This window comes from Pan paniscus, chromosome 5 (assembly GCF_029289425.2).
Source record: "Pan paniscus chromosome 5, NHGRI_mPanPan1-v2.0_pri, whole genome shotgun sequence".
Taxonomy (NCBI): Eukaryota; Metazoa; Chordata; class Mammalia; order Primates; family Hominidae; genus Pan; species Pan paniscus.
Window position 1 is genome coordinate 190997700 of NC_073254.2, and position 17770 is coordinate 191015469.

At 39.9% G+C, this 17770-nt stretch overlaps 1 long non-coding RNA gene across 1 annotated transcript in view; it reads left to right on the top strand.

Moving 5' to 3' along the window:
• Nucleotides 1–17770, top strand: part of LOC129394289 (uncharacterized) — a 140939-nt gene that overhangs the window by 19745 nt on the left and 103424 nt on the right. Inside the window, exon 9 of the long non-coding RNA XR_010112558.1 lies at nucleotides 539–615. This is a non-coding gene — a long non-coding RNA (uncharacterized LOC129394289). The remainder of the gene's footprint in view (nucleotides 1–538; nucleotides 616–17770) is intronic.

Sequence of the window (17770 nt, forward strand, 5' to 3'; positions counted from 1 at the left end):
TTTTTCTTTTGTCTTCCTTTACCTCCGTGAATATGCATATAGTTTACTCTGGCTTGCCTATTTCTATTGCAAGGCTCTGTTTCCAAACGAATATCTTTTTCTTGTGGAGAGCCTCTCTCTGTTTGTTATTTAGGTTGATAGCATCTAAGGGTGCAAACTTTTTTGCACCCTTAGATGCTTACTTCCACTACAACTTGCAGGTGGGCCTTGAAAAGTTCTTGGAATAAGTTTGAGCTTTGATCTTGTCCGGTTCATTTAGCATAGATTCTGAAAATGTGGTCCCTGGACCCACAGCATTAGCATCGCCTGGAGATTGTTAGAAATGCAAATCATCGGGCCTCATTCCAGACCCTCAGCTGGAAACTCTAGGGGCATGGCCAGACCCTCTGTAGCTGAACAAGCCATCCAGGTGGTTTTGATGCAGCTAAAGTTCTGGAACAACTAATGTAGCCCCATTTGGAAAACTTGGCTGTACAGGCCTCCCTAGCTGGTAAGCTGCTAGCATTTTTTGTTTGTTTGTTTGTTTGTTTTGATACAGGGTCTTGCTCTGTTGACCAGACCGTGACCTCCAGGGTTCAAGCGAGGACTCAGCCTCCTGAGTAGCTGGGACTACAGGTATGTGCCACCACCATGCCCAACTACTTTTTGTATTTTTTTTTGTAGGGATGGGGTTTTAGCCCAGGCTAGTCTCAAACTCCTGGACTCAAGCAATCTGCCCACTTTGGCCTCACGAAGTGCTGGGATTATAGGCATGAGCCACTGTGCCCGGCCCTGCCAGCTTTGTATAAGCTGAGGAGTTTTTAAAAATACCTAGACTCAGGGCAAACCCCAGACACTTAAGTCAGATTCTCTGGGAGGTGAAGCCCAGGCACTGGTATTTTTAAAGTCTCTACAGATGGTTCTAATGTGCTGCTAAGTTAGAGAACCGCTGATCTAGACCAGGCCTTTTCAAACTTAATGTGCACGTGAATTACCTGGACCTTGTTAAAATGCAGATTCAGTCTGCATAGGCCTGGGGTGGAGCCTGAGCTTCTGCATTTTTAACAAGTCTCTAGAGGATGCTGCTGCATCTGGGCTGCTAACTACACTTGGAGATAGGAGGTTCTGGAGAGCAGAGGAAAGAGCATGAACCATAACCTAGGGGCCGGTAGTCCTGACTTCCGAGCCAAGGTTTGCCTTTATGTGGCTGGCAACTTGCTTGGACTCCTACCTCAATTCTTTGGGCCCAAGGTTTGTCCTGCCTCAGAAGGATGTCAAGAAAATTGAGTGAGTAATGCAGAATTGTTTCTTAAAGTGTGTGCAGATGCTCCATGAATTTATAGAGTATGTGGATGCACATTACTAAATTTTAATAGTTGTGAACATGTTGTTATGAGTACTTAGAACAAGTAATAATGGCTTTTGATGTATAGTAGTAAGAAAGCTTCCTTTTAAAAGGCATGTATTTAAGTTTCAAAAGTGGGGCTATTTAAAAATATATGAAATAAATAATAGTAGAGGTAATTGACAGAGCAAAATTATGAAGGCAGGATGAGAATGACTCAAGTTTGGGAAATGCTGAGAAAGCAGATGCCCAAGGGCTATGAAAACTTAAAAAAATAGGTAGCACTTGATTTTGATTGGCTGAATGAGATGATGTGTTTGATCATTTATGGGGTTGGCATTTGGCAACATGCACTGGGTGGCTGGGATCACTGTTTATTAAAAAATATTTGAGTCTCTACTTTGCACTAGATACTCTTTTAGTCTCTTGGAAAAGGGATTGGGGGGGCAGGCAGGATAAAAACAAATCATTTATGCCCACAAGAAAATTGCAGGAAGATAAAAGTCATGAAATAACCTCTGTGCTTCTAATTTAATTTTTTTTATAGATTATGAGAAAAAAGTTTTGCTCACTATCAGCTAGGAAAGCTGTCTTAGCACAACCATTCATTCTTGCACAAATCAAAATCAAGATGAGCCAGAAGGCTCCATTCTGACAGCTTCTAGTGGAGAAGCTACATTTACTGGACATGGGGAAAGTTGCTGGGCTCTAAGGACTGTGCTCATTTCTTGAACTAGATAAATGGTCTTGGTGTAGCATAATACCAAAACTTCTTGTCGCAGCCCATAAGGACAGAACTCAATCAGCCTGAAAAGGAAGTCAGTGACTCCGACTCAACACAGGAATGTTCTGTGATTCCTAAAGAAGGATGTAGGAGTGTGGCACAATTCAACCACAGTCTGTGGCCCTGTGCCTCTGCCTTGACATGAGTGGGATTTCCCAGCTGGTCATTTTCTTCTTATCTAAGACATTGAACAAATTACTTGACCTCCTCTGGGCTTCAGTACTCCCACTCATCAAATTAGAGGACTGGGCAGTTGCTAGGCTCTCTTTAGGCATCATATTTTAGTTTCTGTGATTTTAAATTTGAGAAGGGGTGTCTAAGGGAGAATACATAGGGGAGGGGGAAAGGCTTATTAAAAGTGTAGTTAGACACTGAATTTTTAAGAATTGCATTTTGTAATAATACTTTTACCTAATCGGGACTGACAATCTTACCTGATGATAGCACCTGGAGGAATGGCTGCATTCAAAAATAAAAATGAAATAAAACAAGACCTTATTTGAACTTAGCAATAATGCTGATTCCTCTTTTTGATTTGAGGAGGTTATAGCTGTTGTAAATGCTTGAACTGGGTCTGCCCAGGCAAAACGGAGTCAAGAGTCCATGTCTGATGAATTTTAACAATGTAGACAATAAAAAGGGTTGCTTAAACTGCCCCTCTTTTACCAAAACACATTTACAAATGAAAGAACAACACTTCCATTTTTTAAAAACATTTTTTGAGATGAAGTCTTGCTTTGTCACCCAGAGTGGAATGCAGTGGTGCGATCTTGGCTCACTGCAAACTTTGCCTCCCGGGTTCAAGTGATTCTCCTGCCTCATCCTCCCGAGTAGCTGGGACTACAGGCGCCCACCACCATTCCTAGCTAATTTTTGTATTTTTAGTAGAGACAGGGTTTCACCATGTTGGCCAGGCTGGTCTCGAACTTCTGACCCCAGGTGATCCGCCGACCTCGGCCTCTGAAAGTGCTGGGATTACAGGCGTGAGCCAACACGTGTGGCCAAAAAATTTCCATTTTTAATTGCAGGGTCTGGGGAATTAAAATGCATCCATAATATCTTGCATCTCTCCGCTCGGGCTTGCATGAATGCAGAGGGATGGGGAGGACTTCTTGAGGCAAGCATCCCCCTCTTGTCGCCTGCCATCTGGAGAGAGAGGGCTGTGATTTATCTCACTTTAATCAGGAAGGACCCGATGGGTGGATGGAGAGGTCTGATGGCTTTGTTGCTCCGTGTGGGAAAGAAACGGACAGAGTGAATTTGTGTATGATCCCTAAGGAGAAAGCGTCTTTGTGCTCTATTTCTTTTTGACCTGGAGCCCCTGAAAGCAAGCTAGTTACAAGTTGAAATAGGCCGTTTCTAAAGTGTGATTTTGTTTGTGTATGAGCCTTGATTACAAAGGGGAAAAAAACCCGCTTAATTTACATACAGCAGATGTAGTGCAGGATCCCCTGGGCTGTCTTTTCAGGTATCAGGAAACTTTGATGAAAGTCGCTTGTCTCATCTAGGAGTCATTTCATATTGTTTAGCAGAGCCTGGTATTAACATTTCCTTCCAAATGTTTACTGGAATCTGTGTGTTCCCTTCAAGTGATGCATACTAGGTGCACAGGCTTCCTGCCACTGTCATCCTAATCTTTCCGTGCAGACAGGAGCAGAGGGGAGAGCGCTGAGCCAGGCCCCAGCTTGCTTTTCTTTCCTGACTCAGCCCGGCTCCGCTGCACTTCTGAGCTCTTGCTGTAGGTGGTGCTGTTTGACCATTTTCTTCATGTGACCCTCCACTCGGTAATATAAATTCATTCGGAGGATGACCTGATATCAAAAAAATTCCTTTTGATTAGTAGAATCAACTTGTTTCTTCACACGATACTCTTCCCACTGAGACACATGGAGACAATTCTGACTCCAGGTTTGCAACCTTGAGATTTCTCTCAGATGCAATTAAAAAAACAAAAAAGCATTTTGAGTGGCACAGTGATGCCTAGTGCATGATCATGTTTGTCTGCTCAAACATAAAAGGGAAACTGGTGGGTTTGAGGATGCCCAGCAGCACGACAGCTGCCAATGTAAATGAGCGGTATAGAGAGAGAGGGGGCGGGAGGGGACTACAAACTTCAGAATATGAGCTGATTGTTTATAAGTTAAAAAAAAAAAAAAAAAAAACAAGTCAAAAGGGAGCCCAGGATGGTGCAGGAAAAAGGAGAAAGGAAGATTTTCCTTGCAGCTAATCAGGAGAGTTCATAAGGGCTGATTACATGTGTGGAAGCCTTAAGTTCTTTTTTTTAAAAAATGTGAAAGTTTGCATGTATGTATGTATGTATGTATAGCTTCGTGTATTACCATTATTATTGCAATCAGCAAATGGATTTACTTCCTTTATCTCATGGGCTCCTTCCCACTCACTTCTGGCAGCACATTTTCCTTTCTCCTTCATCCCAGAACACCAAAGAACAGATGCGCTTCCTAACCCTGGCTCCAGGGGACTTTATACAATGTAAACAGTGCACCTCTAACGTGGTTCACCGCTTAGAGAACGTGTGTCCCATTTTAAAACTGTGACTCCTTTATATTTTGCAGTGCTTATTTTAATAAGAGACATTGGACTTGTGACTTATTTTTCATGGAGGAGTGAGCTTAATGGTTGAAAGTAATCGATAAACTTGTTTTTCCTCTGATGCCATCAGCCAAGATCCTATGGCAATAGTAAGCGGATGACACTGGGCTGGCACCCCCTCCATAACATATTTGGACCATTTTTTTCCCCCAGAAGGCACATGCAATAGCTTTGGTTTGTAAGAGAGAGATGGTGTACTTGGTTTCCTTCTGTCACACTTTTGGTGAAATGAATTAGACTTTTAAATCAGGAAATTCAGCGAGATGAGTTAGATTTTTACACAAGAGCAGTGGAGGACTTCCAGCTGGTTGGGGGAATGATACAGAAATATCTTGCTAAATCAGGGTCTGGTGGAATGCTGCTCCCCTGGCAGGCTCCTCTTCACAGGGAGCAATCTGTGGGTTGCTTATAGAACAGAGCGAGCAGGAGGCATAGCATGGTCTTGCTCGTGGGAAGACCCGGTGTTCAGATGTTTGTCATTAGGAACTGGGTGTGGGCTTTTTCAAGCTAAACTGAAGCAGCAGTTCTATCAGGAAGAGCCTCCCAGATCAGCATCTTCTGTTTCTGGATACTCTCCCTTTGAAAAGCCAGATTTCAGCAAAAAGCTTTGCTAATGGTGAAATTGCACAACTGAAACCCTATGGGAGCAATGGGAAAGATGGAGAAAGAGGTGGTTATATCATGTACTTCAACAGTTTATTTAGAGGCTGTTGACGTTAGAATAACAAGCCAAGACAAACAAAAATACTCATTTTGGATGAAAATATTGTCTTTTCATGTTATTATAGATAGCTGAGTCCTAAGACTTATACAGAAACACATTTTCCTAATGAGTGGCTGATTTTTCTGGTTGTGCAAGTAATATCCAAATTATTGTACAAATTTTTGGCTCAGGAGCAAACATTGTATTGCATATTGAGCTAATCACTTGCCCTTTCTAAGGTAAGCCCTTACCTCTGCTTTCCCTTCATCTTGTCATTTCTGTTTGTTGGGTACAGGTTTCCTGTTGGTTCTTTCTTTTGGCTCTGATGTAACATGAATGCAGTTCTTAACATCCTTTCAGACATAAACACAACCTAGCTCATTGTTTCTGAGTTCATATAGAGGTTTTCTTGCCCCTGAGACTTTCGTGTCAGACAGCTGGATGTTGCTGTGTTCAAGGCTCTATATGTTGATTTTGTATCCTACAACTTTACTGATTTCACCTATCAGTTCAGTTCTAACAGTTTTCAAATTTTATTTATTTGTTTTTGTTTTTAAAATATTGTATGTTTCATTTTAGAGTCAGGAGGGTAGATGTACAGGTTTCTTACACAGGTATATTGCATGGTGCTGAGGTTTGGGCTTCTAATGATCCCACCACCCAAGCAGTGAGCATAGTAATCGATAGGTAGTTTTTCAACCCTTGCTCCCACCATCCTTCCCTCCCACCTTTGGAGTCCCACAGTGTCTATTGTTCCCTTCTTTGTGTTGAGTTCTAACCTTTTTTAAGTGAAGTTTGTAGGGTTTTCTATATATAACAAGATCACGCTGTCAGTAGAGACAGTTTCACTTCTTCCTTTCCTATTAGGATGCCTTTTATTTCTTTCTTTTGCCTAATTACCCTGAGAAGTGGTGTCCGTGGGCATCCTTGTCTTGTTCCTGATGGTAGAGGAAAAGTTTCAACTTTTCACCACTGATTATGGTGTTAGCTATGGGTTTGTCATATATGGCCTTTATTTTGTTGGGATACAGTCCCTCAATACGTGATCTGTTGGGTGTTTTTTTTTTTTTAACCATGAAAGGGTTTCGAATTTTGTCAAAAGCTTTTTCTATATCTATTGAGATGGCCATATAGTTTCTATCCTTTATTTTTCTAATATGGTATATTATATGTATTGATTTGCTTATGTTGACCCATGACATGATCATGGTGAATGATTCTTTCAATGTGCTATTGAATTTGGTTTGCTAGGATTTTGTTGAGGATTTTTGCATCTATGTAGATCAAGGATATTGGCCTGTCATTTTCCTTTCTTGTAGTGTTCTTGTCTGGCTTTGGAATCAGGGTAATGCTGGCCCTGTAAGATGAGTTTGGAAGTATTCCCTCCACTTCAGCTTTTTGGAAGAGTTTGAGAAGGACTGGTATTAGTTCTTCTTAAAATATTTGGTAGAATTAATCTGGGAAGCCATCTGGTTTTGGGTTTTTCATTGATAGGAGACATTTTCTTACGGATTCAAACTCCTTGCTTGCTATTAGTCTGTTCAGATTTTTTAATTTCTTCATGAGTCAATCTTGGTAGGTTTTATGTGTCTGGGAATTTATCCATTTCTTCTAGATGATCCAATTAGTTAGTGTGTAATTATACCTAGCAGTTTCTTAGGATCCTTTGTATTTCTGTGATATTGGCTATGATGTTTCATCTTTCATTTCTGATTTTATGCTATATTGAAAACATGAGGCATAGCAGGTAGGGGGCACTGGTCAGGACTTGGGGTATAAACTGGCAGATGTTAAGGTGGGTGATTCTGGTTAACTCAGAAACTCCGAAGTCCCGTGTGGAAGAATTAACTGCCTGTACTCACCTAGTAATGTATATCCTTGGTCAAAAAAGATCCAGCTGAGAATGTTGGATGAAGGGACCAAATCAATATTCATCATTATATTGAAAACAAGTCAGATTGGCTGTGGTCTTTTGACAGCAGGTCAGTGGCTAAGTCTATTTGAACAAAGTTAGGGCAGGTTCAAGGGAGAATCCTGAGATCGGTATTCTTTGTTCCATACAAACTTGCCTTTCAGTTTCTTCTCCCCATGCCTCCAGGATGTCCCTGCACAGCCCGTAGGGCCCCCTCCTTCAGTACCTTGCCTTACGAAGGGGAGAAAATGAGTTTTCCAATGTTAGCATATATTTAGCCTTCCAAAATTTTCTATTTCTATTTTAGGGGAGCTCTAGGAAAACAGCAGATTACTCTAAATCCCCAGGTAAAAATCTGAAATGGTGGAATTTCATATGACCAGGAGACATATTTTGGGGCAAGTGGGCTTTTCACAATCACTTGGACATGAAGGCATCTGCTGCTTCTATGCCTAAAATAGTCCTTCAATTTAGTAGTTTAATTCCTCTTCCTCTTTTTCAAATTTCAAGACAATACATGTAGTGACTGAACAATTTGGATCCAAGTTTCACTATTTAACTGCCAGTGTGACCTTGGGCGAGTCACTTAATCTTTTCAAGGCTCAATTTCATCATGTAAAGTAGAAGTACAAACAATCCCTGACTTAGAATATTTTGACTTATGATTTTTCAACTTTAAGATAGTTTGAAAGCAATACACATTCAGCAGAAGCTGTACTTTGAGTACTCATACAACCATTCTGTTTTCCACTTTCAGTACAGTATTCATTATATTACATGAGATATTCAAAGCCCACTTTATTATAAAATGGGCTTTCTGTTAGATGATTTTGCCTAACTGTAGGTTAATGTGAGTGTTTAAGGTAGGCCGAGCTAAGCTATGATGTTTAGTAGGTTAAGTGTATTAAATGCATTTTCAGCTTACAATATTTTCATAAGTTTATTGGAATATAACCCCATTGTAAATTGAGGGGTATTTGTAATAATGATATCTCTTCAAGGAGACTTTGTGAGCCTCTCATAGGAAAATGCATACACAGATGCATATAAATATATAATCTTTATTTTCCATACATATGATATTCTTTAAGGATATTCAAAAATCTGGAAACAGTTGCCTCCAGGGAGATAAATGGTAGTGGGTTGGGAAACTTTTAGCTGTATATGCTTTTGTACCTTTTGCATTTTGAATCAGATGAATGTATAATCTACATAAAATATTAAGATTAAAACATCACCAAATAACTTATCAGGAGTTTGGTGAACATAAGGGAAGGCCGCCTATGGTGGCTGTATTTTATTCAGTGTTGGTCACTGTTGGGCACTTCATAGAGTTTATTTCATTTCATCCTCACAAGCGCCGTAGGAGGAAGGGGCCCCAGAGGGATTCATGGTTAGAATAGCAGAGTAGGAGCATTTGGCAGCTATATTCTGTGTAGGCGATTACTTAAAAGATATTTTTGTTATAAAATGTTTCAAACATACAAAAAATATAGAGAATCAGTTTTCTATAGTTATTAAATATTCTTAATGGGTAGTCACAGAAATTATCATCCAAAGTGGGATATTCTTGAGAGAAAAAGGAGGTTCTATTTATAATTATGGCGGGATAACAAACTTAAGATGAACAGCTCTGGACAAACTGGGTTGTATGGTCCCTGGAAAACAAGGATTATTGTAAATGTGAGTCCCGCCTTGTGCTTCTCTCTGTCCCACCAAGAAAATATGATCTTGATACAGATGTTCATTGTGTCAAGGCAACCATGGCAACCATGATCTAGATACACTGTTCAAGTTTTATGCTGATCCTACCTATATATGTCTCAGGAACTTTCCAGAGTTTCCTTTGAGTGCTTCTAAATTTTGCATAAATGGTATGTTGTCCCTTGTCTCTTTTTAAAACCAGTAAGCCATTTTCCCTTCTTTTCCTGGAAAATTAAAGGAACAAAGACCAGGAAATAATGTATTAGCTAAGGTTCTGTTGATTGAAAGCAGCAGAACCTAATTCTGGCTAGCTTAAACCATGCTAGGATTTAATGAAGAATACTGCAGAATCTTAGATATCTTATGACTGGGAAAGAGGAAGTTCAGGCAGTTCCTGGGATGTCAGCAACAGGTAGCTGTCAATTAACTGCCCCCACACCACCCACTGCTGCCGTCATCAATATAGCACACCACAATGACTCCCAGCCTCTGCACGTCTGGGTTCCGGTGTTCAAATTCTAGAGACAGCAAGAGAAATCCCATTGAGTCAGGGATCCTTCCCTGGGTCACACTCCCTGCATATGGTCAGAAATGCAGGATTATGTACTAAAGACACAGCTAAAGAGGACCCACTTCACTGTTTTGGGACCATTTGCAGGGGAGGCAAAATTGTGAGCTACGCACTTAAAGAGGTGATAACCATAAGTTTGCAGGAAAAAAAAAATTGGAGAAGAGAAGGATAACACTATGCTACAGTTTCTTCTGAAAATGGATGAAGGGAATAGCATTTCCATTTGGAAATTCTCTCCTGGCATTTCAATATTTATGGATTCTGAATTCTGAGAAAAATCAGTTGAGAAATTAGGAAAATGGGAAGGAACATTCTAATTTTCCTGTGAAAATTACAGCTTAATAGTCAGTATAGAGAACTTACTGGCTTGAAGAAATGCACTGACTTCAAGTCAAGCAAGATGAGGAAGCACTGACATGTGGAGATGAAAGTTAAGGTGAACAGGACAGGAGCAGTAAAGGAGCCTCAGTCAGACTTTCTTGTATCTGTTGCTCTGTTACAAGTGTGTGTTCATGGCCTTGTCCACGGCTAACAGTGAACCATTTCTGCAAATAAATATTAATGTGTTCATAGGCATAGTATATGTTTTACAAATCCTATGAGAGGTTTTCTAAGAAATGCCAAGTTTTAGAAACAAAATATGCCCTTAAATTGGCAATTTTGACAGTTGCTTCTTTCTAGTGCTATTCATCTTGCCAGGAGATCAGAATGTTATGTTATTTAAATGGTATTGGAGGGGATGATTGATGCCTTGTTTAACAATGTCATGTAAACAATGATTAAAGCATTAAGTATTTGTGGTGTTACCTTTCAATCTTTAAAGGACTTTTCTTTAGCATTTATTTTGTGATAATATTCATTTCTTTTTAATGTTTTCTCTATTAATGCTATTGGATTTTATAATCTTGTTACAATATGTTGGCTCATAATAATAATAAATCATTTGTTATCATATCTTTTTAAAACAGAAGACTACTAAAACTTTTCATATAATCCTGTTACAGAAAAAAACGACTATTTGCTTGTTATTATAGTCACTTATTATTTTTCAAAAACTTGTAAGTGAAGTGTTATGAAAATCATATGAATTTGGGAATTCCCAAGCATTCTCAGAAATTCTATTTCCTTGTTCCCAAATCCCAATGATTAATATCTGCCAGGAGTCGGAAAACAGTGAAAGGAAGTAACATCCTATGTTGGATACCTGGTAGGGTTAGTGAAGAAACGTTATTGCTGAGCTCTGTGTTATGCTCACGAATGATGCCATTGAGGAAGTCACACTTGTTGAAAGGAACGCAGATACACAAAGAGTTTTGCTGCTGTCTGTTGGATAAGAACCCCCTGGTCGATTTAGCTCCTACTGCAAGTTAGAAAAATCAATCCAATGATAAATGAAAAGTGACCAGTGTGCTGGGAAATAACTTATTTTTTGGCTTCAGAGGAAATTTTAGAAACAGTGCCAAGTGAAACGTAAAAACAAACTACGAAGACGTTCATGAATTTCTCTCTGAAGCTGACAGCCGTATTTTAGCAGATGGAACTCCTACTATTAGCCCAACTCTTGGGTTGAAACAGTGTGTCCAGGAAACCCTATGTTAAAATGCAATGTGTTGGGGATATTGTTCCTCTATTTGCTTGAGTTAATTTTCAAATTAGTGTACTCTTGCTTAGCTGTGCTCTGAGGGAATGAACAAAAGATTGGTAAACTCTGATGGAGAACACTGGTCAGGCAGGGCACATAGAATCCCTGGGGATGGTGGTTCCTGACAAAAGGGGGAGGAGGACCTGAGCCAGGCTTGGGCTGGGCTGGAGGAACATGAAGATGGGATCTACTCACAACCCCCAAAACTGAGGGGTCCTGATAACACATTATTTCACCCTCAGCCATGCAAATTCATTATTTTTATGGATAAAATAGCTTTAAAAACTAATTTACATTGAAATGTTAAAATATTTATATAGAGATTAGAAATATTTATATAGAGATTATTGGGAATCCCCTCCTAAAGCCCAAACATAAAAACTACCAAAAAAAAAAAATTCCGTGTAGGCTAAGATTGCAAATGACTGATGGAATGTAATTTAAATTAAACATGGAAAATATATTTCCTCTTTAATAAAGATCTAAATTCTATTCTTTTAAGGAGCCTTCAGAAATGAAATTCAACTATTAAAAAAGGTATAGAGAAGTCTTTAGAAAAGAAACTTTTCTTTTGCTGTATTATATAACAAAGAACTTTGATGAGAATAGTTTTAAAGTGTTTAATAATCGATTACACTGGCATTTCTAGGTATTGTGGGGAACAACTAGAAATTAAATCTTCATCTTTGGCAGATCAGAGGCCTATTATTTTTAGGTAAAACAATTAATATCTGCTTTTAATAAATCACAAATTTTGCAAGTTAGCCATTAATAGTAAGTGCTTTTCAAAGTTGGGCCCAATACATGAAAAAGCCAGAAAAACATACCTGCATTAGTTTTGCCCATCACCTTCTTATGCTGGCCTAAGGAGATTTATTAACAGCATTCAATATTTTAGGTAGGCTGGATGTGGTGGCTCATGCATGTAATCCCAGCACTTTGGGAGGCTGAGGTGGGAGGATGGCTTGAGGCCAGGAGTTCAAGACCAGCCTGGTCAACCTAATGAGCCCCTCGGTCTCTCTGAAAAGAAAAAAAAATTTAGGTATCCTGTGGCTACCTCCAAAAACAAACTCCAGAGGAACTGAATTTTTTTTTTATTTCATGTGTTGGGATAATGGCTTCTTTTGCAGTTACTTACGAAGAATTTAAGGGTCAGTAAAAATATTTTTTCATCCTAAATAACATGAATTCTCTAATTTGTGTGTGATATAACGCTAGATATTGTTCCAAAAGTGTTACATAGACATAATCCATGCCCGTTTTCAAAGATAATACTAATATAGAGAATAAGAATCATTATTATTGTAGTAATTATTATTTTAGTAATAGTAGTAATAATCAAAACAATTACATCAAACACTTATTAAACCCTTATGATGTGACAGGTACTGTGTAAGCAATCTCCACATATTAGCTCCTTAAATGTGATCACTGACCCCATGAGGTAGGTAGCATTATGTCCATTTTATAGATGCAGAAACTGAGCTTTGAAGAGGGAAAGCAACTTGCCCAAGGCCATGCAGGCAGTCATTGATAAGGGTGGGAAGCGAGAAGTTGAAGTCTGAGATGTAAGTTCACAGACACGAGTACGCAAACATGTACAAGATACTCGTATGACATGTGGGGTTGCTTGAAATATGTAATTGACTTTCCCCAGCACAAGAAAGTGTTTGGACAGATTTCAAAGGGATCTAACACTTCCTTAGAGGACTGCCCTACGACATTTTCCGTGTGCTTTTCTGCCTCTTGTCTTATACTTTTGGCATTTCTTCTGCTCTTAGAGGCAATGAGTCAACAGCATATTTTTAGCACCTCCTGTGTGCATAGAAGTGGCCCCTGACTCAATGGGAGTGTATAACTACCATGGGCCAAATCAGTGTGCTTTCCTGTCAGCCAGGGGATTATAGAAGAACACGCTCCCCTGATTCCAACAGAACTTGCTGCCACTCTGATGTCTTCATTGTAAGGCCTCTAAATGAATGTTCAAGAAATTCATGTTAAAGGCACGTGTCATATGTGTAACTTGTAAACATTTGTGTACTTGTCTCTGTGTCCTTACACTTCAGGCTTCAACTCTTGTTTTTACCTTTATCAATGACTACCTGTGTGCTGTGTGGCTTTGGACCAATTGCTCACCCCCTCTAAAGCTCAGTTTCCGCATCTGTAAAATGGATATAATGCCATATATACATAGATATAGATAGACATACACAAATATATATACACAAATATATATGTGTGTATATACATATATGTATAATATACAAACTGAAATATATAGTTATATAAATATTTCAGTTTAAGTTTCAAAAATCACTGGAAGGTATTTTTATAATACCCTTCGGCAATTTTACCTGCTGCCTTTGCACATTCTGGTGAATTTCTAAATGGAAGTCTGATAGAGATTAATCTTTTAATGCATCATAAATAAAAAAGAAAATCACAGAATGATGTAGCTGGAGAGGACCCTGGGGATCTAAAGTGTTTCATGAAAGATTAATGTCCTTGATCTGCTTGTAAGTGTTTTGGAAAAATCTTCCATGGTCAAATAAAACTTGGCAATGTTGGATTAAAGTTAAATAGGTTTTTTTTTCCTGCAGAACTTCATAGTCTTTAATATGCTAATGTGTTTTGTGAATCTACAAGGAATGAAGTGTTTCAATACTTATTTTACCCAGATTCTCATTTTGGGACAGGCTGGTCAAGCTGAGTCAGCTAGTATATTCTCTAGATGGAGATGATGGCTGATGCCTTTTTGAGAGCAAGAGAGTCCCCAGGGGAAGCAAGGGTATATCAGTTGCTCCTATTTCATGCCAAGGATCCTCAGTCTTTAGAGGCTCAGAGAAGGCTGAAAGGCTACTCTAGGCTATCAGGGCTACCATTCATTGTGACCCATGCTACAGAGAAGCTTTGAGCTCAGTGCAAAGGAGTGTCCAGCCCTTGAGAATCAGGAAAATTTATTTATTCCTGACCTAGTCCACTGAGGACATACAAGGAATGGGGCAGGGGAGTGTCACCAGCTATGGTTACAAGCTAGTCTGATTCTCTTTCATTAAGAAAACTGGTCCCTGTGAGTTTAGATTGGGAAGCACCAGGTTAAAAAACTTTTAGGCCAGGAGTGGTGGCCACTGTACTCCAGCCTGGGTGACAGAGTGAGAATCTGTCTTAAAAAAAAAAAAAAAGTTAAGTGATGTCTTCTGTTGAGGACCTCTCAGAACTTTTAATATGAAAGTGTGCATTGTGAAGAATGGGAGTAGAGTGTACAGGAGTTTTAAAAGCTACTTGGTCATGAAACTCTTGCTTTGTGCAGGATTCGAGGGGCACTAACATTCTGAGGAAAATATTTTGGGAAACATTGATCTAATCCAAACTTCTCATTTTACCAGCAAACAACTGTGGGGCCCTCTAAGTTTCCTTTCTCCATCATTGTGACAAATTCATTGGAATTAATTCAATTAAACCTGGGGTCAGCTTTGAAGAGATTTATTTAGCAGGTAAATCTGTTTTGTACATTTTGAGGTAGTTCTGAGTTTCCATAGTCAAAAACCACAGATCAATTTAACCAACTTTTATGGAATATCACCTATGGCCCAAAGACCCTTTAGCTACAGTGATGGTCTACAAAAATATAAAGTGTAATTCTTGCAATACAGGAGATTAGTAATAATGGTAAATATAATGATGATGACACCATGAATAGCTAACATTTATTGAATGCCTTTCTATTAGTCAGGCACTTTACTAAGTATTTTAATCCTCCCAACAATTTATGAGGTAGGGATTATAATAATTCCCATCTTATAGTGAGGACACTGAGGTTAGGAAATTATCCTAGCCTAAATGTTAAGTATAAGCATGAATAGAAAGGTGTTATCAGCCTATAAGACATTCCTTTATGAGTGATACAAAGTCCTATATAAATTCAGAGAAAAGAAAAGTGGTTTTAGAAATCCTTGATCAGTGAGTGTGAAGCACGTGGTGGCCTGGTTACTGTTTGGTTGCCCATCTGTCCTACCTCTGGGGATCAGCACCCCCTTACTTTGGAAGAATTGTTTTCCTTTTCACTGTAAGGTTCTTTCTGGCTATGTGGTAGGGCACATTGCCTCAAACAGCCCTGTTCCAGTCTTTGAGAACCTTGAAATTGGAACCAAGGGAAGAGGATTGCCTCTTGAATGGTAATTCTCTAAAATCTAGTCTGAGGTGCTGGTGCCTAATCCCTGGCTCTGTGGAAGGAGCTGGGCTGTGAGAGGGGAGAATGATGTTGATGTCAAGAGAGAGGCAGGTGCTAGGAGCAGAGAGATGGAGGCCTGGAGGGCTTCTGGGCTTCTCTGAGGCTTAGGGTTTGGATCATTGTCTTCGTTACTGGAACAAAGGATTTACCATACCTGCTCTTCTAGGAATGAAACTGTCCTGCTTTGCAAAATGAAGTGTCATTAGAAAGAGATCTTAAAAACCCCACACCATAGACAGGTGCACAGATCCCTAGAAGTGTTAAAGTTCTGTCTGTTGGATGCTAAGCCAAGACTCTTAAGTATGTTCTAAAGAGAAACTGGTGTGTGTAGGCTGTGCACTCCCAGGGAGATAAAAAGTTAGGAACTTTATGGGTTGGGCTTGGTGGCTCCCACCTGTAATCCCAGCACTGTGGGAGGCTAAAGTGGGCAGATTGATTGAGCTGAGGAGTTCAAGACCAGCCTAGGCAACATGGTGAAACCCCATGTCTACAAAAACTACAAAAATTAGCTGGGTGTGGTGGCATGTACCTGTAGGCGGGAGGGTCGCTTGAGCCCAAGAGGGAGAGGGTGCAGTGAGCCATGATTGTGCCACTGCACTCCACCTGGGTGACAGGAACTTTATGGGGAATGGGATCTTGGAGACTGAGTAGAGACTAGAGGAAAAAAAAAAAAAAACTACCTCCCCGACTGGCCACACTATTCTTTTAAAAAAATGTTAATTGACAAATTAAAATTCTATGTATTTACGGAGGTATAATGTGATGTTATGATATATGTATACATTGTGGAATAATTAAATCCAGAGAATTAATAGATTCATCACCTCAAAACCTATCTTTTTTGTGTTGAGAACATTTGAAATTTATTATCTTAGCAATTTTGAAATACACAATACTTCATTGTTAACTACAGTCACCATGCTGTGCTGTAGATCTCAACAAAATGTATTCTTCCTGTCTCAACTAAAACATTGTACTCTTTGACAACATTTCCCCATTCCTCTCACCCCCTCCAAAAACACCCATTCTTTATGTTGAAGAGAATGGCTAAAAAGTCCCAGCAGGTTTCAACTGACGGTTTCAGTGGTTTTCCCATCACACTTCAATGTTATTAATAGAAAGGGGAGGGGCAATACATAATTCGGACAGGCGGAAAGTACCATTGTAACCACTTTCTTGACTTCACAGAAAAAGTCCTCTTGTTTTCATCTGTAAAATGGGAACTGCGTGAATACCATTCTTCTTTTCTTCAGCCTCCAAAGAAAAAAGAGATGCAAAGCCTTTTATCAATTGCAAAACAGTATACAATGTGTGTTATTACTCACAGTTGTCTTACTGTGACCAAACACTTTATAAGCCTGCGGCAAGTCAGCCTCACTCTCAGGAAGTGGACAATATTTGGGGAAGGAGAAGCAGCAGGATATTTCAGGACAGTAGCCTTGGTGGGTCCAAAAATTCCTTGAGAGAAATGGGAGACAGAACTTTCTTCCTGCTTTGGGTTTTATCCTGTTAGTCTTTTCTCTCTTCACTCCTATTTTCTATGGAGAATTTCCTGGTTTTGGAATTTGGGTGCGTTTTATGGAGAGGAGGCAGAACATCTTTAGCTCCAGCAGAATGAAAGGATACATGCAAAGGAACCTAGCACAGTATGTGGTACCCAGTTCCCCTTTAACTTGGCTTTATTCATTCACTCCTGGTAGGGCATTAATAAGGGATTTAGCCCCCTCCTATTGAAAACGATTAATTCAGGGAAGAGTTCAGACAGTGTGGACAGATACAGTGTAGGCCAAGCCTGTTTCTAAGGCAGGAGCTGGGTAGGGAGGGTGAGAAGGGCGAGAAGAATAGGGAAATATGTGTCGTCTGTGTTGCTGCTGTTGCAACCACCAGAACAAACAAACAAGTGAAAAAAAAAAAAGAATTGTCCATACCAGAAAGTGTGCTGTTTTGGAGGAGGCTGGGGCAAGTGTGGATGGCTCGAATGGGTCCTGTTGGATTGAAGTCTGACAGTGGTGATTCCCTTCAACAAATGGTCGGGGTGGGAGGGTACACACACACACACACACACACACACACACACACACAAACCCCACATGCAGCGCCCAGCCTCCGATTTCAGCGCTGGAAGGAGATAACCATTCTTAGCTCGCCTTTCCAGGGTTATTTTTGGCTGAGGCTGTTCGCTGATGGCAAAAGGTTTCAGCCCCCTCCCAAATCCCTCCCCGTCCTTGTTCTAAAGAGAAACTGGTGCGTGTAGGCTGCGCACTCCCAGGGAGACAGGGAGACGGG